Below are 26,079 nucleotides of genomic sequence, written 5' to 3' on the forward strand. Positions count from 1 at the left end.
TGCCCAGTCTCGAACCGGGGACCTTTTGCGTGTTTGGAGAACGTGATAACCACTACACTACGGAAACCGAATGAGAAAAAAACTAAGGGTGTGACTAACTTTCGCGTGTGAGGTGAACGTGATAACCACTACACTACTGAAACTAAAGTCTGAATAGCAAATACTGAGAAGTGCGAAGGAACAATTTGTTAAAATGTGTTTCCGCCCGGTCTCGAACAGGGGACCTTTCGAGTGTTAGGCGAACGTGATAACCACTACACTACTGAAACTAAAGTCTGAACAGCAAATACTGAGAAGTGCGAAGGACCAATTTGTTAAAATGTGTTTCCGCCCGGTCTCGAACCGGGGACCTTTTGCTTGTTAGGCGAACGTGAACCTCAGAACCTAATGAAATCAGAAATTACTTAGTCAATTAATTGAGCAATAAGGCTTGAGAAGCCGGGAATTATTGTGTGCAGCGGCTCTTGGAAGAGGCTTGGTGGTTCAAAACTTCTTCCATTTAAGAGTGATGGAAGCCACTGTGTTCTTGGGTACCTTCAATGCTGCAGAAATGACCAATAATTTGAATTTACCACAGGTGGACTCCAATCAAGTTGAAGAAACATCTCAAGGATGATCAATGGAAACAGGATGGACCTGAGCTCAATTTCCAGCCTCATAGCAAAGGGTCTGAACATTTAGGTAAATAAGGTATTTTTAAAATATTTTTTTCATTATAAAAACTATATGTTATCGCTTTGTCATTATGTGGTATTGTGTGTAGATAGATTTTATTTTATTTCATCCATTTTAGTATAAGGCTGTAACGTAACAAAATGTGGAAAAAAGTAAGGGGTCTGAAAACTTTCCGAATGCACTGTACCTATGCAGACTAGCTTCTTTTCCTTTGCTAGCCAGCCAACTAAATGTATCACACAATCACATCAAGCAGCTGAAATGACAGAAAACCATCTACGTTTTTGTTTGTTTTACCTTGGATTATATTGCCATTTCTTTGGATATATCCATTACAATGACCCTGATAAATGAATTTGCCTGGCTCAGAGAAGCTGTCAGTCTGTTCACATTCATACAGATCGCATGGTGGAGGTCCCCAAAAAGACGGCAACATTGATGCACAGGTCGGAGAGGTAGAGAGCAAGGTTTAGACAAACCTCAACTTTTTCCAAAAAAATGCTAGCCTCTGGGCATTGGGAAATATTGAATATTACAAAATGTTTCCGCCCGGTTTCGAACCGGGGACCTTTCGCGTGTGAGGCGAACGTGATAACCACTACACTACGAAAACAGAATGAGTGGAAAACTAAGGGTGTGACTGACTTTCGCGTGTGAGGCGAACGTGATAACCACTACACTACTGACACTAAAGTCTGAATAGCAAATACTGAGAAGTGCGAAGGACCAATTTGTTAAAATGTGTTTCCGCCCGGTCTCGAACCGGGGACCTTTCGCGTGTTAGGCGAACGTGATAACCACTACACTACAGAAACCTAATGAGTGGAATACTACGGGTGTGGCTGACTTTGGCTGGGTGGGACATTTATCGCTCTCAGAGCCTAATGAAATCAGAAATTACTTAGTCAATTAATTAAGCAATAAGCCTTGAGAAGCCGGGTATTATTGTGTGCAGCGGCTCTTGGAAGAGGCTTGGTGGTTCAAAACTTCTTCCATTTAAGAGTGATGGAATCCACTGTGTTCTTGGGTACCTTCAGTGCGGCAGAAATGACCAATCATTTGAATTTACCACAGGTGGATTCCAATCAAGTTGAAGAAACATCTCAAGGATGATCAATGGAAACAGGATGGACCTGAGCTCAATTTCCAGCCTCATAGCAAAGGGTCTGAAAACGTACGTAAATAAGGTATTTTTTAAATATTTAATGGGTATTATGGCTCTTTCTGTGGTACTCAATTTGGGATATTATGTGAGGTAGACATGAGAAGCCGGGAATTATCGTGTGCAGCCGAAACTTGGAAGAGGCTTGGTGGTTCCAAACTTCTTCTATTTAAGAGTGATGGAAGCCACTGTGTTCTTGGGTACCTTCAATGCTGCAGAAATGACCAATCATTTGAATTTACCACAGGTGGACTCCAATCAAGTTGAAGAAACATCTCAAGGATGATCAATGGAAACAGGATGGACCTGAGCTCAATTTCCAGCCTCATAGCAAAGGGTCTGAAAATGTATGTAAATAAGGTATTTTTAAAATATTTTTTTCATTAATAAAAACTATATGTTATCGCTTTGTCATTATGTGGTATTGTGTGTAGATAGATTTTATTTTATTTCATCCATTTTAGTATAAGGCTGTAACGTAACAAAATGTGGAAAAAAGTAAGGGGTCTGAAAACTCTCCGAATGCACTGTACCTATGCAAGCTAGCTTCTTTTCCTTTGCTAGCCAGCCAACTAAATCTATCACACAATCACATCAAGCAGCTGAAATGACAGAAAACGATCTACATTTTTGTTTGTTTTACCTTGGATTATATTGCCATTTCTTTGGATATATCCATTACAATGACCCTGATAAATGAATTTGCCTGGCTCAGAGAAGCTGTCAGTCTGGTCACATTCATACAGATCGCATGGTGGAGGTCCCCAAAAAAACAGCAACATTGATCCACAGGTCGGAGAGATAGACAGCAAGGTTTAGACAAACCTCAATTGTTTCAAACCAAATGCTAGCCTCTGGGCATTGGGAAATATTGAATATTACAAAATGTTTCCGCCCGGTTTCGAACCGGGGACCTTTCGCGTGTGAGGCGAATGTGATAACCACTACACTACGGAAACCGAATGATTAGAAAACCAAGGGTGTGACTGACTTTCGCGTGTGAGGCGAACGTGATAACCAATACACTACTGAAACTAAAGTCTGAATAGCAAATACTGAGAAGTGCGAAGGACCAATTTGTTAAAATGTGTTTCCGCCCGGTCTCGAACCGGGGACCTTTCGCGTGTTAGGCGAACGTGATAACCACTACACTACAGAAACCCAATGAGTGGAATACTAAGGGTGTGGCTGACTTTGGCTGGGTGGGACATTTATCGCTCTCAGAACCTAATGAAATCAGAAATTACTTAGTCAATTAATTAAACAATAAGGCTTGAGAAGCCGGGAATTATTGTGTGCAGCGGCTCTTGGAAGAGGCTTGGTGGTTCAAAACTTCTTCCATTTAAGAGTGATGGAAGCCACTGTGTTCTTGGGTACCTTCAATGCTGCAGAAATGACCAATCATTTGAATTTACCACAGGTGGACTCCAATCAAGTTGAAGAAACATCTCAAGGATGATCAATGGAAACAGGATGGACCTGAGCTCAATTTCCAGCCTCATAGCAAAGGGTCTGAAAACGTACGTAAATAAGGTATTTTTAAAATATTTAATGGGTATTATGGCTCTTTCTGTGGTACTCAATTTGGGATATTATGTGAGGTAGACATGAGAAGCCGGGAATTATCGTGTGCAGCCGAAACTTGGAAGAGGCTTGGTGGTTCCAAACTTCTTCTATTTAAGAGTGATGGAAGCCACTGTGTTCTTGGGTACCTTCAATGCTGCAGAAATGACCAATCATTTGAATTTACCACAGGTGGACTCCAATCAAGTTGAAGAAACATCTCAAGGATGATCAATGGAAACAGGATGGACCTGAGCTCAATTTCCAGCCTCATAGCAAAGGGTCTGAAAATGTATGTAAATAAGGTATTTTTAAAATATTTTTTTCATTAATAAAAACTATATGTTATCGCTTTGTCATTATGTGGTATTGTGTGTAGATAGATTTTATTTTATTTCATCCATTTTAGTATAAGGCTGTAACGTAACAAAATGTGGAAAAAAGTAAGGGGTCTGAAAACTTTCCGAATGCACTGTACCTATGCAAGCTAGCTTCTTTTCCTTTGCTATCCAGCCAACTAAATCTATCACACAATCACATCAAGCAGCTGAAATGACAGAAAACGATCTACATTTTTGTTTGTTTTACCTTGGATTATATTGCCATTTCTTTGGATATATCCATTACAATGACCCTGATAAATGAATTTGCCTGGCTCAGAGAAGCTGTCAGTCTGGTCACATTCATACAGATCGCATGGTGGAGGTCCCCAAAAAAACAGCAACATTGATCCACAGGTCGGAGAGGTAGACAGCAAGGTTTAGACAAACCTCAACTGTTTCAAACCAAATGCTAGCCTCTGGGCATTGGGAAATATTGAATATTACAAAATGTTTCCGCCCGGTTTCGAACCGGGGACCTTTCGCGTGTGAGGCGAATGTGATAACCACTACACTACGGAAACCGAATGATTGGAAAACTAAGGGTGTGACTGACTTTCGCGTGTGAGGCGAACGTGATAACCAATACACTACTGAAACTAAAGTCTGAATAGCAAATACTGAGAAGTGCAAAGGACCAATTTGTTAAAATGTGTTTCCACCCGGTCTCGAACCGGGGACCTTTCCCGTGTTAGGCAAACGTGATAACCACTACACTACGGAAACCCAATGAGTGGAATACTAAGGGTGTGGCTGACTTTGGCTGGGTGGGACATTTATCGCTCTCAGAACCTAATGAAATCAGAAATTACTTAGTCAATTAATTAAACAATAAGGCTTGAGAAGCCGGGAATTATTGTGTGCAGCGGCTCTTGGAAGAGGCTTGGTGGTTCAAAACTTCTTCCATTTAAGAGTGATGGAAGCCACTGTGTTCTTGGGTACCTTCAATGCTGCAGAAATGACCAATCATTTGAATTTACCACAGGTGGACCCCAACCAAGTTGAAGAAACATCTCAAGGATGATCAATGGAAACAGGATGGACCTGAGCTCAATTTCCAGCCTCATAGCAAAGGGTCTGAAAACGTACGTAAATAAGGTATTTTTAAAATATTTAATGGGTATTATGGCTCTTTCTGTGGTACTCAATTTGGGATATTATGTGAGGTAGACATGAGAAGCCGGGAATTATCGTGTGCAGCCGAAACTTGGAAGAGGCTTGGTGGTTCCAAACTTCTTCTATTTAAGAGTGATGGAAGCCACTGTGTTCTTGGGTACCTTCAATGCTGCAGAAATGACCAATCATTTGAATTTACCACAGGTGGACTCCAATCAAGTTGAAGAAACATCTCAAGGATGATCAATGGAAACAGGATGGACCTGAGCTCAATTTCCAGCCTCATAGCAAAGGGTCTGAAAATGTATGTAAATAAGGTATTTTTAAAATATTTTTTTTCATTAATAAAAACTATATGTTATCGCTTTGTCATTATGTGGTATTGTGTGTAGATAGATTTTATTTTATTTCATCCATTTTAGTATAAGGCTGTAACGTAACAAAATGTGGAAAAAAGTAAGGGGTCTGAAAACTTTCCGAATGCACTGTACCTATGCAAGCTAGCTTCTTTTCCTTTGCTAGCCAGCCAACTAAATCTATCACACAATCACATCAAGCAGCTGAAATGACAGAAAACGATCTACATTTTTGTTTGTTTTACCTTGGATTATATTGCCATTTCTTTGGATATATCCATTACAATGACCCTGATAAATGAATTTGCCTGGCTCAGAGAAGCTGTCAGTCTGGTCACATTCATACAGATCGCATGGTGGAGGTCCCCAAAAAAACAGCAACATTGATCCACAGGTCGGAGAGGTAGACAGCAAGGTTTAGACAAACCTCAACTGTTTCAAACCAAATGCTAGCCTCTGGGCATTGGGAAATATTGAATATTACAAAATGTTTCCGCCCGGTTTCGAACCGGGGACCTTTCGCGTGTGAGGCAAATGTGATAACCACTACACTACGGAAACCGAATGATTGGAAAACTAAGGGTGTGACTGACTTTCGCGTGTGAGGCGAACGTGATAACCAATACACTACTGAAACTAAAGTCTGAATAGCAAATACTGAGAAGTGCAAAGGACCAATTTGTTAAAATGTGTTTCCACCCGGTCTCGAACCGGGGACCTTTCCCGTGTTAGGCAAACGTGATAACCACTACACTACGGAAACCCAATGAGTGGAATACTAAGGGTGTGGCTGACTTTGGCTGGGTGGGACATTTATCGCTCTCAGAACCTAATGAAATCAGAAATTACTTAGTCAATTAATTAAACAATAAGGCTTGAGAAGCCCGGGAATTATTGTGTGCAGCGGCTCTTGGAAGAGGCTTGGTGGTTCAAAACTTCTTCCATTTAAGAGTGATGGAAGCCACTGTGTTCTTGGGTACCTTCAATGCTGCAGAAATGACCAATCATTTGAATTTACCACAGGTGGACTCCAACCAAGTTGAAGAAACATCTCAAGGATGATCAATGGAAACAGGATGGACCTGAGCTCAATTTCCAGCCTCATAGCAAAGGGTCTGAAAACGTACGTAAATAAGGTATTTTTAAAATATTTAATGGGTATTATGGCTCTTTCTGTGGTACTCAATTTGGGATATTATGTGAGGTAGACATGAGAAGCCGGGAATTATCGTGTGCAGCCGAAACTTGGAAGAGGCTTGGTGGTTCCAAACTTCTTCTATTTAAGAGTGATGGAAGCCACTGTGTTCTTGGGTACCTTCAATGCTGCAGAAATGACCAATCATTTGAATTTACCACAGGTGGACTCCAATCAAGTTGAAGAAACATCTCAAGGATGATCAATGGAAACAGGATGGACCTGAGCTCAATTTCCAGCCTCATAGCAAAGGGTCTGAAAATGTATGTAAATAAGGTATTTTTAAAATATTTTTTTCATTAATAAAAACTATATGTTATCGCTTTGTCATTATGTGGTATTGTGTGTAGATAGATTTTATTTTATTTCATCCATTTTAGTATAAGGCTGTAACGTAACAAAATGTGGAAAAAAGTAAGGGGTCTGAAAACTTTCCGAATGCACTGTACCTATGCAAGCTAGCTTCTTTTCCTTTGCTAGCCAGCCAACTAAATCTATCACACAATCACATCAAGCAGCTGAAATGACAGAAAACGATCTACATTTTTGTTTGTTTTACCTTGGATTATATTGCCATTTCTTTGGATATATCCATTACAATGACCCTGATAAATGAATTTGCCTGGCTCAGAGAAGCTGTCAGTCTGGTCACATTCATACAGATCGCATGGTGGAGGTCCCCAAAAAAACAGCAACATTGATCCACAGGTCGGAGAGGTAGACAGCAAGGTTTAGACAAACCTCAACTGTTTCAAACCAAATGCTAGCCTCTGGGCATTGGGAAATATTGAATATTACAAAATGTTTCCGCCCGGTTTCGAACCGGGGACCTTTCGCGTGTGAGGCGAATGTGATAACCACTACACTACGGAAACCGAATGATTGAAAAACTACGGGTGTGACTGACTTTCGCGTGTGAGGCGAACGTGATAACCAATACACTACTGAAACTAAAGTCTGAATAGCAAATACTGAGAAGTGCGAAGGACCAATTTGTTAAAATGTGTTTCCGCCCGGTCTCGAACCGGGGACCTTTCGCGTGTTAGGCGAACGTGATAACCACTACACTACAGAAACCCAATGAGTGGAATACTAAGGGTGTGGCTGACTTTGGCTGGGTGGGACATTTATCGCTCTCAGAACCTAATGAAATCAGAAATTACTTAGTCAATTAATTAAACAATAAGGCTTGAGAAGCCGGGAATTATTGTGTGCAGCGGCTCTTGGAAGAGGCTTGGTGGTTCAAAACTTCTTCCATTTAAGAGTGATGGAAGCCACTGTGTTCTTGGGTACCTTCAATGCTGCAGAAATGACCAATCATTTGAATTTACCACAGGTGGACTCCAATCAAGTTGAAGAAACATCTCAAGGATGATCAATGGAAACAGGATGGACCTGAGCTCAATTTCCAGCCTCATAGCAAAGGGTCTGAAAACGTACGTAAATAAGGTATTTTTAAAATATTTAATGGGTATTATGGCTCTTTCTGTGGTACTCAATTTGGGATATTATGTGAGGTAGACATGAGAAGCCGGGAATTATCGTGTGCAGCCGAAACTTGGAAGAGGCTTGGTGGTTCCAAACTTCTTCTATTTAAGAGTGATGGAAGCCACTGTGTTCTTGGGTACCTTCAATGCTGCAGAAATGACCAATCATTTGAATTTACCACAGGTGGACTCCAATCAAGTTGAAGAAACATCTCAAGGATGATCAATGGAAACAGGATGGACCTGAGCTCAATTTCCAGCCTCATAGCAAAGGGTCTGAAAATGTATGTAAATAAGGTATTTTTTAAATATTTTTTTCATTAATAAAAACTATATGTTATCGCTTTGTCATTATGTGGTATTGTGTGTAGATAGATTTTATTTTATTTCATCCATTTTAGTATAAGGCTGTAACGTAACAAAATGTGGAAAAAAGTAAGGGGTCTGAAAACTTTCCGAATGCACTGTACCTATGCAAGCTAGCTTCTTTTCCTTTGCTAGCCAGCCAACTAAATCTATCACACAATCACATCAAGCAGCTGAAATGACAGAAAACGATCTACATTTTTGTTTGTTTTACCTTGGATTATATTGCCATTTCTTTGGATATATCCATTACAATGACCCTGATAAATGAATTTGCCTGGCTCAGAGAAGCTGTCAGTCTGGTCACATTCATACAGATCGCATGGTGGAGGTCCCCAAAAAAACAGCAACATTGATCCACAGGTCGGAGAGGTAGACAGCAAGGTTTAGACAAACCTCAACTGTTTCAAACCAAATGCTAGCCTCTGGGCATTGGGAAATATTGAATATTACAAAATGTTTCCGCCCGGTTTCGAACCGGGGACCTTTCGCGTGTGAGGCGAATGTGATAACCACTACACTACGGAAACCGAATGATTGGAAAACTAAGGGTGTGACTGACTTTCGCGTGTGAGGCGAACGTGATAACCAATAAACTACTGAAACTAAAGTCTGAATAGCAAATACTGAGAAGTGCGAAGGACCAATTTGTTAAAATGTGTTTCCGCCCGGTCTCGAACCGGGGACCTTTCGCGTGTTAGGCGAACGTGATAACCACTACACTACAGAAACCCAATGAGTGGAATACTAAGGGTGTGGCTGACTTTGGCTGGGTGGGACATTTATCGCTCTCAGAACCTAATGAAATCAGAAATTACTTAGTCAATTAATTAAACAATAAGGCTTGAGAAGCCGGGAATTATTGTGTGCAGCGGCTCTTGGAAGAGGCTTGGTGGTTCAAAACTTCTTCCATTTAAGAGTGATGGAAGCCACTGTGTTCTTGGGTACCTTCAATGCTGCAGAAATGACCAATCATTTGAATTTACCACAGGTGGACTCCAATCAAGTTGAAGAAACATCTCAAGGATGATCAATGGAAACAGGATGGACCTGAGCTCAATTTCCAGCCTCATAGCAAAGGGTCTGAAAACGTACGTAAATAAGGTATTTTTAAAATATTTAATGGGTATTATGGCTCTTTCTGTGGTACTCAATTTGGGATATTATGTGAGGTAGACATGAGAAGCCGGGAATTATCGTGTGCAGCCGAAACTTGGAAGAGGCTTGGTGGTTCCAAACTTCTTCTATTTAAGAGTGATGGAAGCCACTGTGTTCTTGGGTACCTTCAATGCTGCAGAAATGACCAATCATTTGAATTTACCACAGGTGGACTCCAATCAAGTTGAAGAAACATCTCAAGGATGATCAATGGAAACAGGATGGACCTGAGCTCAATTTCCAGCCTCATAGCAAAGGGTCTGAAAATGTATGTAAATAAGGTATTTTTTAAATATTTTTTTCATTAATAAAAACTATATGTTATCGCTTTGTCATTATGTGGTATTGTGTGTAGATAGATTTTATTTTATTTCATCCATTTTAGTATAAGGCTGTAACGTAACAAAATGTGGAAAAAAGTAAGGGGTCTGAAAACTTTCCGAATGCACTGTACCTATGCAAGCTAGCTTCTTTTCCTTTGCTAGCCAGCCAACTAAATCTATCACACAATCACATCAAGCAGCTGAAATGACAGAAAACGATCTACATTTTTGTTTGTTTTACCTTGGATTATATTGCCATTTCTTTGGATATATCCATTACAATGACCCTGATAAATGAATTTGCCTGGCTCAGAGAAGCTGTCAGTCTGGTCACATTCATACAGATCGCATGGTGGAGGTCCCCAAAAAAACAGCAACATTGATCCACAGGTCGGAGAGGTAGACAGCAAGGTTTAGACAAACCTCAACTGTTTCAAACCAAATGCTAGCCTCTGGGCATTGGGAAATATTGAATATTACAAAATGTTTCCGCGCGGTTTCGAACCGGGGACCTTTCGCGTGTGAGGCAAATGTGATAACCACTACACTACGGAAACCGAATGATTGGAAAACTAAGGGTGTGACTGACTTTCGCGTGTGAGGCGAACGTGATAACCAATACACTACTGAAACTAAAGTCTGAATAGCAAATACTGAGAAGTGCAAAGGACCAATTTGTTAAAATGTGTTTCCACCCGGTCTCGAACCAGGGACCTTTCCCGTGTTAGGCAAACGTGATAACCACTACACTACGGAAACCCAATGAGTGGAATACTAAGGGTGTGGCTGACTTTGGCTGGGTGGGACATTTATCGCTCTCAGAACCTAATGAAATCAGAAATTACTTAGTCAATTAATTAAACAATAAGGCTTGAGAAGCCCGGGAATTATTGTGTGCAGCGGCTCTTGGAAGAGGCTTGGTGGTTCAAAACTTCTTCCATTTAAGAGTGATGGAAGCCACTGTGTTCTTGGGTACCTTCAATGCTGCAGAAATGACCAATCATTTGAATTTACCACAGGTGGACTCCAACCAAGTTGAAGAAACATCTCAAGGATGATCAATGGAAACAGGATGGACCTGAGCTCAATTTCCAGCCTCATAGCAAAGGGTCTGAAAACGTACGTAAATAAGGTATTTTTAAAATATTTAATGGGTATTATGGCTCTTTCTGTGGTACTCAATTTGGGATATTATGTGAGGTAGACATGAGAAGCCGGGAATTATCGTGTGCAGCCGAAACTTGGAAGAGGCTTGGTGGTTCCAAACTTCTTCTATTTAAGAGTGATGGAAGCCACTGTGTTCTTGGGTACCTTCAATGCTGCAGAAATGACCAATCATTTGAATTTACCACAGGTGGACTCCAATCAAGTTGAAGAAACATCTCAAGGATGATCAATGGAAACAGGATGGACCTGAGCTCAATTTCCAGCCTCATAGCAAAGGGTCTGAAAATGTATGTAAATAAGGTATTTTTAAAATGTTTTTTTCATTAATAAAAACTATATGTTATCGCTTTGTCATTATGTGGTATTGTGTGTAGATAGATTTTATTTTATTTCATCCATTTTAGTATAAGGCTGTAACGTAACAAAATGTGGAAAAAAGTAAGGGGTCTGAAAACTTTCCGAATGCACTGTACCTATGCAAGCTAGCTTCTTTTCCTTTGCTAGCCAGCCAACTAAATCTATCACACAATCACATCAAGCAGCTGAAATGACAGAAAACGATCTACATTTTTGTTTGTTTTACCTTGGATTATATTGCCATTTCTTTGGATATATCCATTACAATGACCCTGATAAATGAATTTGCCTGGCTCAGAGAAGCTGTCAGTCTGGTCACATTCATACAGATCGCATGGTGGAGGTCCCCAAAAAAACAGCAACATTGATCCACAGGTCGGAGAGGTAGACAGCAAGGTTTAGACAAACCTCAACTGTTTCAAACCAAATGCTAGCCTCTGGGCATTGGGAAATATTGAATATTACAAAATGTTTCCGCCCGGTTTCGAACCGGGGACCTTTCGCGTGTGAGGCGAATGTGATAACCACTACACTACGGAAACCGAATGATTGGAAAACTAAGGGTGTGACTGACTTTCGCGTGTGAGGCGAACGTGATAACCAATAAACTACTGAAACTAAAGTCTGAATAGCAAATACTGAGAAGTGCGAAGGACCAATTTGTTAAAATGTGTTTCCGCCCGGTCTCGAACCGGGGACCTTTCGCGTGTTAGGCGAACGTGATAACCACTACACTACAGAAACCCAATGAGTGGAATACTAAGGGTGTGGCTGACTTTGGCTGGGTGGGACATTTATCGCTCTCAGAACCTAATGAAATCAGAAATTACTTAGTCAATTAATTAAACAATAAGGCTTGAGAAGCCGGGAATTATTGTGTGCAGCGGCTCTTGGAAGAGGCTTGGTGGTTCAAAACTTCTTCCATTTAAGAGTGATGGAAGCCACTGTGTTCTTGGGTACCTTCAATGCTGCAGAAATGACCAATCATTTGAATTTACCACAGGTGGACTCCAACCAAGTTGAAGAAACATCTCAAGGATGATCAATGGAAACAGGATGGACCTGAGCTCAATTTCCAGCCTCATAGCAAAGGGTCTGAAAACGTACGTAAATAAGGTATTTTTAAAATATTTAATGGGTATTATGGCTCTTTCTGTGGTACTCAATTTGGGATATTATGTGAGGTAGACATGAGAAGCCGGGAATTATCGTGTGCAGCCGAAACTTGGAAGAGGCTTGGTGGTTCCAAACTTCTTCTATTTAAGAGTGATGGAAGCCACTGTGTTCTTGGGTACCTTCAATGCTGCAGAAATGACCAATCATTTGAATTTACCACAGGTGGACTCCAATCAAGTTGAAGAAACATCTCAAGGATGATCAATGGAAACAGGATGGACCTGAGCTCAATTTCCAGCCTCATAGCAAAGGGTCTGAAAATGTATGTAAATAAGGTATTTTTTAAATATTTTTTTCATTAATAAAAACTATATGTTATCGCTTTGTCATTATGTGGTATTGTGTGTAGATAGATTTTATTTTATTTCATCCATTTTAGTATAAGGCTGTAACGTAACAAAATGTGGAAAAAAGTAAGGGGTCTGAAAACTTTCCGAATGCACTGTACCTATGCAAGCTAGCTTCTTTTCCTTTGCTAGCCAGCCAACTAAATCTATCACACAATCACATCAAGCAGCTGAAATGACAGAAAACGATCTACATTTTTGTTTGTTTTACCTTGGATTATATTGCCATTTCTTTGGATATATCCATTACAATGACCCTGATAAATGAATTTGCCTGGCTCAGAGAAGCTGTCAGTCTGGTCACATTCATACAGATCGCATGGTGGAGGTCCCCAAAAAAACAGCAACATTGATCCACAGGTCGGAGAGGTAGACAGCAAGGTTTAGACAAACCTCAACTGTTTCAAACCAAATGCTAGCCTCTGGGCATTGGGAAATATTGAATATTACAAAATGTTTCCGCCCGGTTTCGAACCGGGGACCTTTCGCGTGTGAGGCAAATGTGATAACCACTACACTACGGAAACCGAATGATTGGAAAACTAAGGGTGTGACTGACTTTCGCGTGTGAGGCGAACGTGATAACCAATACACTACTGAAACTAAAGTCTGAATAGCAAATACTGAGAAGTGCAAAGGACCAATTTGTTAAAATGTGTTTCCACCCGGTCTCGAACCGGGGACCTTTCCCGTGTTAGGCAAACGTGATAACCACTACACTACGGAAACCCAATGAGTGGAATACTAAGGGTGTGGCTGACTTTGGCTGGGTGGGACATTTATCGCTCTCAGAACCTAATGAAATCAGAAATTACTTAGTCAATTAATTAAACAATAAGGCTTGAGAAGCCGGGAATTATTGTGTGCAGCGGCTCTTGGAAGAGGCTTGGTGGTTCAAAACTTCTTCCATTTAAGAGTGATGGAAGCCACTGTGTTCTTGGGTACCTTCAATGCTGCAGAAATGACCAATCATTTGAATTTACCACAGGTGGACTCCAACCAAGTTGAAGAAACATCTCAAGGATGATCAATGGAAACAGGATGGACCTGAGCTCAATTTCCAGCCTCATAGCAAAGGGTCTGAAAACGTACGTAAATAAGGTATTTTTAAAATATTTAATGGGTATTATGGCTCTTTCTGTGGTACTCAATTTGGGATATTATGTGAGGTAGACATGAGAAGCCGGGAATTATCGTGTGCAGCCGAAACTTGGAAGAGGCTTGGTGGTTCCAAACTTCTTCTATTTAAGAGTGATGGAAGCCACTGTGTTCTTGGGTACCTTCAATGCTGCAGAAATGACCAATCATTTGAATTTACCACAGGTGGACTCCAATCAAGTTGAAGAAACATCTCAAGGATGATCAATGGAAACAGGATGGACCTGAGCTCAATTTCCAGCCTCATAGCAAAGGGTCTGAAAATGTATGTAAATAAGGTATTTTTAAAATATTTTTTTCATTAATAAAAACTATATGTTATCGCTTTGTCATTATGTGGTATTGTGTGTAGATAGATTTTATTTTATTTCATCCATTTTAGTATAAGGCTGTAACGTAACAAAATGTGGAAAAAAGTAAGGGGTCTGAAAACTTTCCGAATGCACTGTACCTATGCAAGCTAGCTTCTTTTCCTTTGCTAGCCAGCCAACTCAATCTATCACACAATCACATCAAGCAGCTGAAATGACAGAAAACGATCTACATTTTTGTTTGTTTTACCTTGGATTATATTGCCATTTCTTTGGATATATCCATTACAATGACCCTGATAAATGAATTTGCCTGGCTCAGAGAAGCTGTCAGTCTGGTCACATTCATACAGATCGCATGGTGGAGGTCCCCAAAAAAACAGCAACATTGATCCACAGGTCGGAGAGGTAGACAGCAAGGTTTAGACAAACCTCAACTGTTTCAAACCAAATGCTAGCCTCTGGGCATTGGGAAACATTGAATATTACAAAATGTTTCCGCCCGGTTTCGAACCGGGGACCTTTCGCGTGTGAGGCGAATGTGATAACCACTACACTACGGAAACCGAATGATTGGAAAACTAAGGGTGTGACTGACTTTCGCGTGTGAGGCGAACGTGATAACCAATACACTACTGAAACTAAAGTCTGAATAGCAAATACTGAGAAGTGCGAAGGACAAATTTGTTAAAATGTGTTTCCACCCGGTCTCGAACCGGGGACCTTTCCCGTGTTAGGCGAACGTGATAACCACTACACTACTGAAACCCAATGAGTGGAATACTAAGGGTGTGGCTGACTTTGGCTGGGTGGGACATTTATCGCTCTCAGAACCTAATGAAATCAGAAATTACTTAGTCAATTAATTAAACAATAAGGCTTGAGAAGCCGGGAATTATTGTGTGCAGCGGCTCTTGGAAGAGGCTTGGTGGTTCAAAACTTCTTCCATTTAAGAGTGATGGAAGCCACTGTGTTCTTGGGTACCTTCAATGCTGCAGAAATGACCAATCATTTGAATTTACCACAGGTGGACTCCAATCAAGTTGAAGAAACTTCTCAAGGATGATCAATGGAAACAGGATGGACCTGAGCTCAATTTCCAGCCTCATAGCAAAGGGTCTGAAAACGTACGTAAATAAGGTATTTTAAAAATATTTAATGGGTATTATGGCTCTTTCTGTGGTACTCAATTTGGGATATTATGTGAGGTAGACATGAGAAGCCGGGAATTATCGTGTGCAGCCGAAACTTGGAAGAGGCTTGGTGGTTCCAAACTTCTTCTATTTAAGAGTGATGGAAGCCACTGTGTTCTTGGGTACCTTCAATGCTGCAGAAATGACCAATCATTTGAATTTACCACAGGTGGACTCCAATCAAGTTGAAGAAACATCTCAAGGATGATCAATGGAAACAGGATGGACCTGAGCTCAATTTCCAGCCTCATAGCAAAGGGTCTGAAAATGTATGTAAATAAGGTATTTTTAAAATATTTTTTTCATTAATAAAAACTATATGTTATCGCTTTGTCATTATGTGGTATTGTGTGTAGATAGATTTTATTTTATTTCATCCATTTTAGTATAAGGCTGTAACGTAACAAAATGTGGAAAAAAGTAAGGGGTCTGAAAACTTTCCGAATGCACTGTACCTATGCAAGCTAGCTTCTTTTCCTTTGCTAGCCAGCCAACTAAATCTATCACACAATCACATCAAGCAGCTGAAATGACAGAAAACGATCTACATTTTTGTTTGTTTTACCTTGGATTATATTGCCATTTCTTTGGATATATCCATTACAATGACCCTGATAAATGAATTTGCCTGGCTCAGAGAAGCTGTCAGTCTGGTCACATTCATACAGATCGCATGGTGGAGGTCCCCAAAAAAACAGCAACATTGATCCACAGGTCGGAGAGGTAGACAGCAAGGTTTAGACAAACCTCAACTGTTTCAAACCAAATGCTAGCCTCTGGGCATTGGGAAATATTGAATATTACAAAATGTTTCCGCCCGGTTTCGAACCAGGGACCTTTCGCGTGTGAGGCGAATGTGATAACCACTACACTACGGAAACCGAATGATTGGAAAACTAAGGGTGTGACTGACTTTCGCGTGTGAGGCGAACGTGATAACCAATACACTACTGAAACTAAAGTCTGAATAGCAAATACTGAGAAGTGCGAAGGACCAATTTGTTAAAATGTGTTTCCGCCCGGTCTCGAACCCGGGACCTTTCGCGTGTTAGGCGAACATGATAACCACTACACTACGGAAACCCAATGAGTGGAATACTAAGGGTGTGGCTGACTTTGGCTGGGTGGGACATTTATCGCTCTCAGAACCTAATGAAATCAGAAATTACTTAGTCAATTAATTAAACAATAAGGCTTGAGAAGCCGGGAATTATTGTGTGCAGCGGCTCTTGGAAGAGGCTTGGTGGTTCAAAACTTCTTCCATTTAAGAGTGATGGAAGCCACTGTGTTCTTGGGTACCTTCAATGCTGCGGAAATGACCAATCATTTGAATTTACCACAGGTGGACTCCAATCAAGTTGAAGAAACATCTCAAGGATGATCAATGGAAACAGGATGGACCTGAGCTCAATTTCCAGCTTCATAGCAAAGGGTCTGAAAACGTACGTAAATAAGGTATTTTTAAAATATTTAATGGGTATTATGGCTCTTTCTGTGGTACTCAATTTGGGATATTATGTGAGGTAGACATGAGAAGCCGGGAATTATCGTGTGCAGCCGAAACTTGGAAGAGGCTTGGTGGTTCCAAACTTCTTCTATTTAAGAGTGATGGAAGCCACTGTGTTCTTGGGTACCTTCAATGCTGCAGAAATGACCAATCATTTGAATTTACCACAGGTGGACTCCAATCAAGTTGAAGAAACATCTCAAGGATGATCAATGGAAACAGGATGGACCTGAGCTCAATTTCCAGCCTCATAGCAAAGGGTCTGAAAATGTATGTAAATAAGGTATTTTTAAAATATTTTTTTCATTAATAAAAACTATATGTTATCGCTTTGTCATTATGTGGTATTGTGTGTAGATAGATTTTATTTTATTTCATCCATTTTAGTATAAGGCTGTAACGTAACAAAATGTGGAAAAAAGTAAGGGGTCTGAAAACTTTCCGAATGCACTGTACCTATGCAAGCTAGCTTCTTTTCCTTTGCTAGCCAGCCAACTAAATCTATCACACAATCACATCAAGCAGCTGAAATGACAGAAAACGATCTACATTTTTGTTTGTTTTACCTTGGATTATATTGCCATTTCTTTGGATATATCCATTACAATGACCCTGATAAATGAATTTGCCTGGCTCAGAGAAGCTGTCAGTCTGGTCACATTCATACAGATCGCATGGTGGAGGTCCCCAAAAAAACAGCAACATTGATCCACAGGTCGGAGAGGTAGACAGCAAGGTTTAGACAAACCTCAACTGTTTCAAACCAAATGCTAGCCTCTGGGCATTGGGAAATATTGAATATTACAAAATGTTTCCGCCCGGTTTCGAACCGGGGACCTTTCGCGTGTGAGGCGAATGTGATAACCACTACACTACGGAAACCGAATGATTGGAAAACTAAGGGTGTGACTGACTTTCGCGTGTGAGGCGAACGTGATAACCAATACACTACTGAAACTAAAGTCTGAATAGCAAATACTGAGAAGTGCGAAGGACCAATTTGTTAAAATGTGTTTCCGCCCGGTCTCGAACCCGGGACCTTTCGCGTGTTAGGCGAACGTGATAACCACTACACTACGGAAACCCAATGAGTGGAATACTAAGGGTGTGGCTGACTTTGGCTGGGTGGGACATTTATCGCTCTCAGAACCTAATGAAATCAGAAATTACTTAGTCAATTAATTAAACAATAAGGCTTGAGAAGCCGGGAATTATTGTGTGCAGCGGCTCTTGGAAGAGGCTTGGTGGTTCAAAACTTCTTCCATTTAAGAGTGATGGAAGCCACTGTGTTCTTGGGTACCTTCAATGCTGCAGAAATGACCAATCATTTGAATTTACCACAGGTGGACTCCAATCAAGTTGAAGAAACATCTCAAGGATGATCAATGGAAACAGGATGGACCTGAGCTCAATTTCCAGCTTCATAGCAAAGGGTCTGAAAACGTACGTAAATAAGGTATTTTTAAAATATTTAATGGGTATTATGGCTCTTTCTGTGGTACTCAATTTGGGATATTATGTGAGGTAGACATGAGAAGCCGGGAATTATCGTGTGCAGCCGAAACTTGGAAGAGGCTTGGTGGTTCCAAACTTCTTCTATTTAAGAGTGATGGAAGCCACTGTGTTCTTGGGTACCTTCAATGCTGCAGAAATGACCAATCATTTGAATTTACCACAGGTGGACTCCAATCAAGTTGAAGAAACATCTCAAGGATGATCAATGGAAACAGGATGGACCTGAGCTCAATTTCCAGCCTCATAGCAAAGGGTCTGAAAATGTATGTAAATAAGGTATTTTTAAAATATTTTTTTCATTAATAAAAACTATATGTTATCGCTTTGTCATTATGTGGTATTGTGTGTAGATAGATTTTATTTTATTTCATCCATTTTAGTATAAGGCTGTAACGTAACAAAATGTGGAAAAAAGTAAGGGGTCTGAAAACTTTCCGAATGCACTGTACCTATGCAAGCTAGCTTCTTTTCCTTTGCTAGCCAGCCAACTAAATCTATCACACAATCACATCAAGCAGCTGAAATGACAGAAAACGATCTACATTTTTGTTTGTTTTACCTTGGATTATATTGCCATTTCTTTGGATATATCCATTACAATGACCCTGATAAATGAATTTGCCTGGCTCAGAGAAGCTGTCAGTCTGGTCACATTCATACAGATCGCATGGTGGAGGTCCCCAAAAAAACAGCAACATTGATCCACAGGTCGGAGAGGTAGACAGCAAGGTTTAGACAAACCTCAACTGTTTCAAACCAAATGCTAGCCTCTGGGCATTGGGAAATATTGAATATTACAAAATGTTTCCGCCCGGTTTCGAACCGGGGACCTTTCGCGTGTGAGGCGAATGTGATAACCACTACACTACGGAAACCGAATGATTGGAAAACTAAGGGTGTGACTGACTTTCGCGTGTGAGGCGAACGTGATAACCAATACACTACTGAAACTAAAGTCTGAATAGCAAATACTGAGAAGTGCGAAGGACCAATTTGTTAAAATGTGTTTCCGCCCGGTCTCGAACCCGGGACCTTTCGCGTGTTAGGCGAACGTGATAACCACTACACTACGGAAACCCAATGAGTGGAATACTAAGGGTGTGGCTGACTTTGGCTGGGTGGGACATTTATCGCTCTCAGAACCTAATGAAATCAGAAATTACTTAGTCAATTAATTAAACAATAAGGCTTGAGAAGCCGGGAATTATTGTGTGCAGCGGCTCTTGGAAGAGGCTTGGTGGTTCAAAACTTCTTCCATTTAAGAGTGATGGAAGCCACTGTGTTCTTGGGTACCTTCAATGCTGCAGAAATGACCAATCATTTGAATTTACCACAGGTGGACTCCAATCAAGTTGAAGAAACATCTCAAGGATGATCAATGGAAACAGGATGGACCTGAGCTCAATTTCCAGCTTCATAGCAAAGGGTCTGAAAACGTACGTAAATAAGGTATTTTTAAAATATTTAATGGGTATTATGGCTCTTTCTGTGGTACTCAATTTGGGATATTATATGAGGTAGACATGAGAAGCCGGGAATTATCGTGTGCAGCCGAAACTTGGAAGAGGCTTGGTGGTTCCAAACTTCTTCTATTTAAGAGTGATGGAAGCCACTGTGTTCTTGGGTACCTTCAATGCTGCAGAAATGACCAATCATTTGAATTTACCACAGGTGGACTCCAATCAAGTTGAAGAAACATCTCAAGGATGATCAATGGAAACAGGATGGACCTGAGCTCAATTTCCAGCCTCATAGCAAAGGGTCTGAAAATGTATGTAAATAAGGTATTTTTAAAATATTTTTTTCATTAATAAAAACTATATGTTATCGCTTTGTCATTATGTGGTATTGTGTGTAGATAGATTTTATTTTATTTCATCCATTTTAGTATAAGGCTGTAACGTAACAAAATGTGGAAAAAAGTAAGGGGTCTGAAAACTTTCCGAATGCACTGTACCTATGCAAGCTAGCTTCTTTTCCTTTGCTAGCCAGCCAACTAAATCTATCACACAATCACATCAAGCAGCTGAAATGACAGAAAACGATCTACATTTTTGTTTGTTTTACCTTGGATTATATTGCCATTTCTTTGGATATATCCATTACAATGACCCTGATAAATGAATTTGCCTGGCTCAGAGAAGCTGTCAGTCTGGTCACATTCATACAGATCGCATGGTGGAGGTCCCCAAAAAAACAGCAACATTGATCCACAGGTCGGAGAGGTAGACAGCAAGGTTTAGACAAACCTCAACTGTTTCAAACCAAATGCTAGCCTCTGGGCATTGGGAAATATTGAATATTACAAAATGTTTCAGCCCGGTTTCGAACCGGGGACCTTTCGCGTGTGAGGCGAATGTGATAACCACTACACTACGGAAACCGAATGATTGGAAAACTAAGGGTGTGACTGACTTTCGCGTGTGAGGCGAACGTGATAACCAATACACTACTGAAACTAAAGTCTGAATAGCAAATACTGAGAAGTGCGAAGGACCAATTTGTTAAAATGTGTTTCCGCCCGGTCTCGAACCGGGGACCTTTCGCGTGTTAGGCGAACGTGATAACCACTACACTACGGAAACCCAATGAGTGGAATACTAAGGGTGTGGCTGACTTTGGCTGGGTGGGACATTTATCGCTCTCAGAACCTAATGAAATCAGAAATTACTTAGTCAATTAATTAAACAATAAGGCTTGAGAAGCCGGGAATTATTGTGTGCAGCGGCTCTTGGAAGAGGCTTGGTGGTTCAAAACTTCTTCCATTTAAGAGTGATGGAAGCCACTGTGTTCTTGGGTACCTTCAATGCTGCAGAAATGACCAATCATTTGAATTTACCACAGGTGGACTCCAATCAAGTTGAAGAAACATCTCAAGGATGATCAATGGAAACAGGATGGACCTGAGCTGAATTTCCAGCCTCATAGCAAAGGGTCTGAAAATGTATGTAAATAAGGTATTTTTAAAATATTTTTTTCATTAATAAAAACTATATGTTATCGCTTTGTCATTATGTGGTATTGTGTGTAGATAGATTTTATTTTATTTCATCCATTTTAGTATAAGGCTGTAACGTAACAAAATGTGGAAAAAAGTAAGGGGTCTGAAAACTTTCCGAATGCACTGTACCTATGCAAGCTAGCTTCTTTTCCTTTGCTAGCCAGCCAACTAAATCTATCACACAATCACATCAAGCAGCTGAAATGACAGAAAACGATCTACATTTTTGTTTGTTTTACCTTGGATTATATTGCCATTTCTTTGGATATATCCATTACAAACACCCTGATAAATGAATTTGCCTGGCTCAGAGAAGCTGTCAGTCTGGTCACATTCATACAGATCGCATGGTGGAGGTCCCCAAAAAAACAGCAACATTGATCCACAGGTCGGAGAGGTAGACAGCAAGGTTTAGACAAACCTCAACTGTTTCAGACCAAATGCTAGCCTCTGGGCATTGGGAAATATTGAATATTACAAAATGTTTCCGCCCGGTTTCGAACCGGGGACCTTTCACGTGTGAGGCGAATGTGATAACCAATACACTACTGGAACTAAAGTCTGAATAGCAAATACTGAGAAGTGCGAAGGACCAATTTGTTAAAATGTGTTTCCGCCCGGTCTCGAACCGGGGACCTTTCCCGTGTTAGGCAAACGTGATAACCACTACACTACGGAAACCCAATGAGTGGAATACTAAGGGTGTGGCTGACTTTGGCTGGGTGGGACATTTATCGCTCTCAGAACCTAATGAAATCAGAAATTACTTAGTCAATTAATTAAACAATAAGGCTTGAGAAGCCGGGAATTATTGTGTGCAGCGGCTCTTGGAAGAGGCTTGGTGGTTCAAAACTTCTTCCATTTAAGAGTGATGGAAGCCACTGTGTTCTTGGGTACCTTCAATGCTGCAGAAATGACCAATCATTTGAATTTACCACAGGTGGACTCCAATCAAGTTGAAGAAACATCTCAAGGATGATCAATGGAAACAGGATGGACCTGAGCTCAATTTCCAACCTCATAGCAAAGGGTCTGAAAACGTACGTAAATAAGGTATTTTTAAAATATTTAATGGGTATTATGGCTCTTTCTGTGGTACTCAATTTGGGATATTATGTGAGGTAGACATGAGAAGCCGGGAATTATCGTGTGCAGCCGGAACTTGGAAGAGGCTTGGTGGTTCCAAACTTCTTCTATTTAAGAGTGATGGAAGCCACTGTGTTCTTGGGTACCTTCAATGCTGCAGAAATGACCAATCATTTGAATTTACCACAGGTGGACTCCAATCAAGTTGAAGAAACATCTCAAGGATGATCAATGGAAACAGGATGGACCTGAGCTCAATTTCCAGCCTCATAGCAAAGGGTCTGAAAATGTATGTAAATAAGGTATTTTTAAAATATTTTTTTCATTAATAAAAACTATATATTCTTTTCCTTTGCTAGCCAGCCAACTAAATCTATCACACAATCACATCAAGCAGCTGAAATGACAGAAAACGATCTACATTTTTGTTTGTTTTACCTTGGATTATATTGCCATTTCTTTGGATATATCCATTACAATGACCCTGATAAATGAATTTGCCTGGCTCAGAGAAGCTGTCAGTCTGGTCACATTCATACAGATCGCATGGTGGAGGTCCCCAAAAAAACGGCAACATTGATCCACAGGTCGGAGAGGTGGACAGCAAGGTTTAGACAAACCTCAACTGTTTCAAACCAAATGCTAGCCTCTGGGCATTGGGAAATATTGAATATTACAAAATGTTTCCGCCCGGTTTCGAACCGGGGACCTTTCGCGTGTGAGGCGAACAGGATAACCACTACACTACGGAAACCGAATGTTTGGAAAACTAAGGGTGTGACTGACTTTCGCGTGTGAGGCGAACGTGATAACCAATATACTACTGAAACTAAAGTCTGAATAGCAAATACTGAAAAGTGCGAAGGACCAATTTGTTAAAATGTGTTTCCGCCCGGTCTCGAACCGGGGACCTTTCGCGTGTTAGGCGAACGTGATAACCACTACACTACGGAAACCCAATGAGTGGAGTACTAAGGGTGTGGCTGACTTTGGCTGGGTGGGACATTTATCGCTCTCAGAACCTAATGAAATCAGAAATTACTTAGTCAATTAATTAAACAATAAGGCTTGAGAAGCCGGGAATTATTGTGTGCAGCGGCTCTTGGAAGAGGCTTGGTGGTTCAAAACTTCTTCCATTTAAGAGTGATGGAAGCCACTGTGTTCTTGGGTACCTTCAATGCTGCAGAAATGACCAATCATTTGAATTTACCACAGGTGGACTCTAATCAAGTTGAAGAAACATCTCAAGGATGATCAATGGAAACAGGATGGACCTGAGCTCAATTTCCAGCCTCATAGCAAAGGGTCTGAAAATGTATGTAAATAAGGTATTTTTAAAATATTTTTTTCATTAATAAAAACTATATGTTATCGCTTTGTCATTTTGTGGTATTGTGTGTAGATTGATTTTATTTTATTTCATCCATTTTAGTATAAGGCTGTAACGTAACAAAATGTGGAAAAATGTAAGGGGTCTGAAAACTTTCCGAATGCACTGTACCTATGCAGGCTAGCTTCTTTTCCTTTGCTAGCCAGCCAACTAAATCTATCACACAATCACATCAAGCAGCTGAAATGACAGAAAACGATCTACATTTTTGTTTGTTTTACCTTGGATTATATTGCCATTTCTTTGGATATATCCATTACAATGACCCTGATAAATGAATTTGCCTGGCTCAGAGAAGCTGTCAGTCTGGTCACATTCATACAGATCGCATGGTGGAGGTCCCCAAAAAAACGGCAACATTGATCCACAGGTCGGAGAGGTGGACAGCAAGGTTTAGACAAACCTCAACTGTTTCAAACCAAATGCTAGCCTCTGGGCATTGGGAAATATTGAATATTACAAAATGTTTCCGCCCGGTTTCGAACCGGGGACCTTTCGCGTGTGAGGCGAACGTGATAACCACTACACTACGGAAACCGAATGTTTGGAAAACTAAGGGTGTGACTGACTTTCGCGTGTGAGGCGAACGTGATAACCAATATACTACTGAAACTAAAGTCTGAATAGCAAATACTGAAAAGTGCGAAGGACCAATTTGTTAAAATGTGTTTCCGCCCGGTCTCGAACCGGGGACCTTTCGCGTGTTAGGCGAACGTGATAACCACTACACTACGGAAACCCAATGAGTGGAGTACTAAGGGTGTGGCTGACTTTGGCTGGGTGGGACATTTATCGCTCTCAGAACCTAATGAAATCAGAAATTACTTAGTCAATTAATTAAACAATAAGGCTTGAGAAGCCGGGAATTATTGTGTGCAGCGGCTCTTGGAAGAGGCTTGGTGGTTCAAAACTTCTTCCATTTAAGAGTGATGGAAGCCACTGTGTTCTTGGGTACCTTCAATGCTGCAGAAATGACCAATCATTTGAATTTACCACAGGTGGACTCTAATCAAGTTGAAGAAACATCTCAAGGATGATCAATGGAAACAGGATGGACCTGAGCTCAATTTCCAGCCTCATAGCAAAGGGTCTGAAAATGTATGTAAATAAGGTATTTTTAAAATATTTTTTTCATTAATAAAAACTATATGTTATCGCTTTGTCATTTTGTGGTATTGTGTGTAGATTGATTTTATTTTATTTCATCCATTTTAGTATAAGGCTGTAACGTAACAAAATGTGGAAAAATGTAAGGGGTCTGAAAACTTTCCGAATGCACTGTACCTATGCAGGCTAGCTTCTTTTCCTTTGCTAGCCAGCCAACTAAATCTATCACACAATCACATCAAGCAGCTGAAATGACAGAAAACGATCTACATTTTTGTTTGTTTTACCTTGGATTATATTGCCATTTCTTTGGATATATCCATTACAATGACCCTGATAAATGAATTTGCCTGGCTCAGAGAAGCTGTCAGTCTGGTCACATTCATACAGATCGCATGGTGGAGGTCCCCAAAAAAACGGCAACATTGATCCACAGGTCGGAGAGGTGGACAGCAAGGTTTAGACAAACCTCAACTGTTTCAAACCAAATGCTAGCCTCTGGGCATTGGGAAATATTGAATATTACAAAATGTTTCCGCCCGGTTTCGAACCGGGGACCTTTCGCGTGTGAGGCGAACGTGATAACCACTACACTACGGAAACCGAATGTTTGGAAAACTAAGGGTGTGACTGACTTTCGCGTGTGAGGCGAACGTGATAACCAATATACTACTGAAACTAAAGTCTGAATAGCAAATACTGAAAAGTGCGAAGGACCAATTTGTTAAAATGTGTTTCCGCCCGGTCTCGAACCGGGGACCTTTCGCGTGTTAGGCGAACGTGATAACCACTACACTACGGAAACCCAATGAGTGGAGTACTAAGGGTGTGGCTGACTTTGGCTGGGTGGGACATTTATCGCTCTCAGAACCTAATGAAATCAGAAATTACTTAGTCAATTAATTAAACAATAAGGCTTGAGAAGCCGGGAATTATTGTGTGCAGCGGCTCTTGGAAGAGGCTTGGTGGTTCAAAACTTCTTC

The 26,079-nt window shown here is 40.6% G+C and overlaps 20 non-coding genes across 20 annotated transcripts; all 20 read right to left on the reverse strand.

The window, feature by feature from the left end:
- Nucleotides 1–1,417: 1,417 nt before the first annotated feature.
- Nucleotides 1,418–1,490, reverse strand: trnav-aac (transfer RNA valine (anticodon AAC)). The gene has a single exon. It is a non-coding gene; the product is annotated as a tRNA-Val (tRNA).
- A 1,233-nt stretch (nucleotides 1,491–2,723) lies between these two features.
- On the reverse strand, nucleotides 2,724–2,796 carry trnav-cac (transfer RNA valine (anticodon CAC)). Its single transcript has one exon. It is a non-coding gene; the product is annotated as a tRNA-Val (tRNA).
- Nucleotides 2,797–2,925: 129 nt separating this feature from the next.
- On the reverse strand, nucleotides 2,926–2,998 carry trnav-aac (transfer RNA valine (anticodon AAC)). Its single transcript has one exon. It is a non-coding gene; the product is annotated as a tRNA-Val (tRNA).
- Nucleotides 2,999–4,231: 1,233 nt separating this feature from the next.
- trnav-cac (transfer RNA valine (anticodon CAC)) lies at nucleotides 4,232–4,304 on the reverse strand. The gene has a single exon. It is a non-coding gene; the product is annotated as a tRNA-Val (tRNA).
- A 2,945-nt stretch (nucleotides 4,305–7,249) lies between these two features.
- On the reverse strand, nucleotides 7,250–7,322 carry trnav-cac (transfer RNA valine (anticodon CAC)). The gene has a single exon. It is a non-coding gene; the product is annotated as a tRNA-Val (tRNA).
- A 129-nt stretch (nucleotides 7,323–7,451) lies between these two features.
- On the reverse strand, nucleotides 7,452–7,524 carry trnav-aac (transfer RNA valine (anticodon AAC)). Its single transcript has one exon. It is a non-coding gene; the product is annotated as a tRNA-Val (tRNA).
- A 1,233-nt stretch (nucleotides 7,525–8,757) lies between these two features.
- trnav-cac (transfer RNA valine (anticodon CAC)) lies at nucleotides 8,758–8,830 on the reverse strand. Its single transcript has one exon. It is a non-coding gene; the product is annotated as a tRNA-Val (tRNA).
- Nucleotides 8,831–8,959: 129 nt separating this feature from the next.
- Nucleotides 8,960–9,032, reverse strand: trnav-aac (transfer RNA valine (anticodon AAC)). Its single transcript has one exon. It is a non-coding gene; the product is annotated as a tRNA-Val (tRNA).
- A 2,742-nt stretch (nucleotides 9,033–11,774) lies between these two features.
- Nucleotides 11,775–11,847, reverse strand: trnav-cac (transfer RNA valine (anticodon CAC)). The gene has a single exon. It is a non-coding gene; the product is annotated as a tRNA-Val (tRNA).
- Nucleotides 11,848–11,976: 129 nt separating this feature from the next.
- Nucleotides 11,977–12,049, reverse strand: trnav-aac (transfer RNA valine (anticodon AAC)). The gene has a single exon. It is a non-coding gene; the product is annotated as a tRNA-Val (tRNA).
- Nucleotides 12,050–14,790: 2,741 nt separating this feature from the next.
- Nucleotides 14,791–14,863, reverse strand: trnav-cac (transfer RNA valine (anticodon CAC)). The gene has a single exon. It is a non-coding gene; the product is annotated as a tRNA-Val (tRNA).
- Nucleotides 14,864–16,298: 1,435 nt separating this feature from the next.
- trnav-cac (transfer RNA valine (anticodon CAC)) lies at nucleotides 16,299–16,371 on the reverse strand. The gene has a single exon. It is a non-coding gene; the product is annotated as a tRNA-Val (tRNA).
- Nucleotides 16,372–17,806: 1,435 nt separating this feature from the next.
- trnav-cac (transfer RNA valine (anticodon CAC)) lies at nucleotides 17,807–17,879 on the reverse strand. Its single transcript has one exon. It is a non-coding gene; the product is annotated as a tRNA-Val (tRNA).
- Nucleotides 17,880–19,314: 1,435 nt separating this feature from the next.
- Nucleotides 19,315–19,387, reverse strand: trnav-cac (transfer RNA valine (anticodon CAC)). Its single transcript has one exon. It is a non-coding gene; the product is annotated as a tRNA-Val (tRNA).
- Nucleotides 19,388–21,024: 1,637 nt separating this feature from the next.
- On the reverse strand, nucleotides 21,025–21,097 carry trnav-aac (transfer RNA valine (anticodon AAC)). Its single transcript has one exon. It is a non-coding gene; the product is annotated as a tRNA-Val (tRNA).
- Nucleotides 21,098–23,482: 2,385 nt separating this feature from the next.
- trnav-aac (transfer RNA valine (anticodon AAC)) lies at nucleotides 23,483–23,555 on the reverse strand. The gene has a single exon. It is a non-coding gene; the product is annotated as a tRNA-Val (tRNA).
- Nucleotides 23,556–24,453: 898 nt separating this feature from the next.
- Nucleotides 24,454–24,526, reverse strand: trnav-cac (transfer RNA valine (anticodon CAC)). Its single transcript has one exon. It is a non-coding gene; the product is annotated as a tRNA-Val (tRNA).
- A 129-nt stretch (nucleotides 24,527–24,655) lies between these two features.
- trnav-aac (transfer RNA valine (anticodon AAC)) lies at nucleotides 24,656–24,728 on the reverse strand. The gene has a single exon. It is a non-coding gene; the product is annotated as a tRNA-Val (tRNA).
- Nucleotides 24,729–25,626: 898 nt separating this feature from the next.
- trnav-cac (transfer RNA valine (anticodon CAC)) lies at nucleotides 25,627–25,699 on the reverse strand. Its single transcript has one exon. It is a non-coding gene; the product is annotated as a tRNA-Val (tRNA).
- A 129-nt stretch (nucleotides 25,700–25,828) lies between these two features.
- trnav-aac (transfer RNA valine (anticodon AAC)) lies at nucleotides 25,829–25,901 on the reverse strand. The gene has a single exon. It is a non-coding gene; the product is annotated as a tRNA-Val (tRNA).
- Nucleotides 25,902–26,079: the final 178 nt, after the last annotated feature.

The sequence above is a fragment of the Oncorhynchus mykiss genome, chromosome 8 (assembly GCF_057628025.1).
Source record: "Oncorhynchus mykiss isolate SJ-2025 chromosome 8, ASM5762802v1, whole genome shotgun sequence".
Classification (NCBI taxonomy): Eukaryota; Metazoa; Chordata; class Actinopteri; order Salmoniformes; family Salmonidae; genus Oncorhynchus; species Oncorhynchus mykiss.